This window comes from Propithecus coquereli, unplaced genomic scaffold (assembly GCF_000956105.1).
Source record: "Propithecus coquereli isolate 6110/MARCELLA unplaced genomic scaffold, Pcoq_1.0 Scaffold16352, whole genome shotgun sequence".
Taxonomy (NCBI): domain Eukaryota; kingdom Metazoa; phylum Chordata; class Mammalia; order Primates; family Indriidae; genus Propithecus; species Propithecus coquereli.
Window position 1 is genome coordinate 1 of NW_012140917.1, and position 3,041 is coordinate 3,041.

Here is a 3,041-nt window from a genome sequence, read left to right on the forward strand (position 1 = left end):
GAGGTGGCATATTCTGGTTCCTACATTGTTTTCAAACAAGGTTGTTTCTTCTTCTCTGTTGTCATTAATGCTTTCATTATCCTTTTATTCCTCTTAGCACAGTCAGGCATAACATATTATCTTCCAGGCCTGGGGATGGGAAATGGCAGGCTGGTAACAGGAAGAGAGAAATCATCTTCCTGGGAGTGGCAGGCACCCAGGCCTGACCCGCACGAAACTGCAGGTGAACCCAACCTTTTGTGTCTGCTGGGAGAGCTTCACCATGGACTACACACCACCTGACGCCAAAGGCTTGTGTCCAAAAGGCCTCAGCAGAAGCAGGAATAGAACATGAATTTGCAGCCTTAGGCTGAACAGCTTTTGCAGCAATCCTTCCCCATGATGCCAACGAAGATTGCCGAGGTGACGATATCACTTCAACAATATTAGTCTCTTCTGCTTTCTCATTGATCTGGCAACTTTCTTGAGGTTTTGCTCTCTTGGTCCCTGCTCTCTTGGTCCCTGTCTTGTGTGTCCTTGAATATGGCAGTATTCTGGCCTCCTTTGATATTTTAGGAATATCATATTTCTGCTCAGGATAAGCATGCTGTTGAAGCCTCTGAAAAACTTCTATTTTCTTGCCATCAGTACTCAAATTGAGTTGTTGGCACCAGTTCCACAAAGTGTCTCGACACACATTATTAATGGGAGGCAAAATGGTTGGCAAAGGAAGAATTGGTGCTTTATGTCTAGCTTTTGGGGGAGCTTTGAGTTGTTCATTTGTTGGAGGTAGATGAACTTCACAGTGTTTGCCAGGCTTGTTCGGTTTGACATCAGAAGTTGAAGAAACATTTGATTCGTCAAATGGAACCAATGTCAAAATCACACTTTCCTCATCATCTATTTCCTCCTCAAAGAAATTCTTCTTGCTGTTTTCATAATTTGAGTCTGTCATTCTCAGCAACACCTAGGGGAAGGCAAAGTCGGCAATGTTCAGGACATGTGCGGTTTACTTCTTTTTTCTTTTTTCTTTTTCTCTCTCTCTCTTTTTTTCTTTTTAGATGACCCTGCGGTGCGCTGGCTGGCCCGTGAGACAGAGCACCCAGGGCAATTTACTTCTTTTAATCTCTAAAGGCTCTTTTTAAAGTACTGTTGAATTCAGTTTGCCAGCATTTTGTTGAGGATATTTATGTCTATGTGTATTAGGGATATTGGCCTGTAGTTTTCTTTTGTGTAGTGTCCTCGTCTGGCTGTGGTTTCAGGGAAATTCTGATCTTGTAAAATGTGCTTAGAAGTATTCCTTTCTCTTCAACTAGGGCTGTGGGAGCTGGCCTGGTGCTGGGGCCATGAGGGTCTTCTGGGTGCTGGGAGCAGTCTGGAGTCCAGGGATTTGGGACTGGCCTGGTCCTGGATGTGCCTGGAAACTGAGTCTGTGGGGGCTAGTCTGGTTCTGGTGTAAGCCCAAAGCCTGGTGTTGCTGGGGCCAGCTTAGGTACTGAGAGTGGTCCAGAGCCTAAGGCCACTGAGGTCAGCCTGGCAGTGGGACAACCCAAAACCAAGTCTACTTCACAGGCCTGGAGCCTAGGGTTATGGTGTCCAGCCTGGTGGTGGGCAAGCCTGGAGGCTCAGTCCACGGGTACTGGACTGGGGTCTAGGGCCACAGTGGTCTGCCTGGTGCTGGGTTTTATTTTGGCATGCCCAGTGTTGGAGTCCAAAGCAAGGTCCAATGCTCACTTTCCTCTCTTTTTCCCAAGTGAAGGGTACCTCTCTGCACACTGTGCTGCCTAGCGTTGGAGGAGGGGTGACACAGGTAATGTAAAACTGTCCTTCCTACCTTCTTCAATGTGTCTCTGCTGTGATCGCTCCTGTGGTTTCCTTAGCTCTTGTGAAAGTATTTTCAAGCTTGAATAGTTGTTCAAATTAATACTTCTGTTGGGAGGACAATTGCTGGAGAGTCCTATTCCACCATCTTGCTCTACCCCTCTCTCAACTCTCTGTACTTGTTCAATTTTTCTCTAAGCCTAAAACTGCTCTAAAAAATAAAGTCTATTAAAAAAGGCTCTTTGCATAAGGCAAGCTCAGAGGCAGGTCAAATAAAGATGAGCCATGTGAGTGGGTATTTCCAAGGAACTGCCAGATGAGTCAAATAGTGACAATTTTCTGGGAATAGGGCTTTTGGGGGATCTCCAACCCAGTCTACCTCCTCCATTGGCTGCTAGGCTACTGATTTTCACAACTACTAGAGGTGTCAGGATGTTCATTGTCAAGGCTACTGTAGAGCTGGGGAGAGGAGGATTGGAATGGGACAAGTTAAAATGCCACAAGTCTTGCTGTTCTTACAGAGTTTCAGCCATTTTTTAAACTTCAATAGATTGAGGAAGTACAGGGTTTTTGTTACATGGATGAATTGTATAATGCTGAAATCAGGGCTTTCAGTGTACCTGTCACAGGAATAGTGTTCATTGTACCCCGAAGGTAGATTTTTTATACCTCATCCCCTTTCCACCCTCTGTCTTCTTAGTTTTTAACGTCCTTTATACCACGATATGGCCATATATACCCTTCATTTAGCCCCCACTTATAAGTGAGAACATATGGTATTTGTTTTTCCATTCCTGAGATACCTCACTTAGGAAAATGGTCTCCGGTTCCATCCAAGTTGCTGCAAAAGACATTATTTCATTCCTTTTTATGACTGGGTAGTACTCCATGGTATGTATATATCACATTTTCTTTATCCACTCATCAGTTGATGGGCACTTAGGTTGATTCCATATCTGTTTAATTGTGAGTTGTGCTGTGATAAACATTCAAGTGCAGGTGTCTTTTTTATAAAATGACTTCTTTTCCTTTGAGTAGATACCCAGTAGTCGGATTGGTGGATCAAATGTTAGGTCTACTTTTAGTTCTTTGAGTAATCTCCATACTGTTTTCCATAGAGGTTGTACTAGATTACATTCCCACCAACAGTGTATAAGCATTCTCTTTTCACTACATCGGCACTAACATCTATTGTTTTTGACTTTTTAAGAATGGCCATTCAGGCCAGGGGCGGTGGCTCA

The 3,041-nt window shown here is 44.1% G+C and overlaps 1 pseudogene; it reads right to left on the bottom strand.

Annotated features, from left to right (window-relative positions):
• Positions 1–76: 76 nt before the first annotated feature.
• On the bottom strand, positions 77–934 carry LOC105807758 (annotated as a pseudogene).
• Positions 935–3,041: the final 2,107 nt, after the last annotated feature.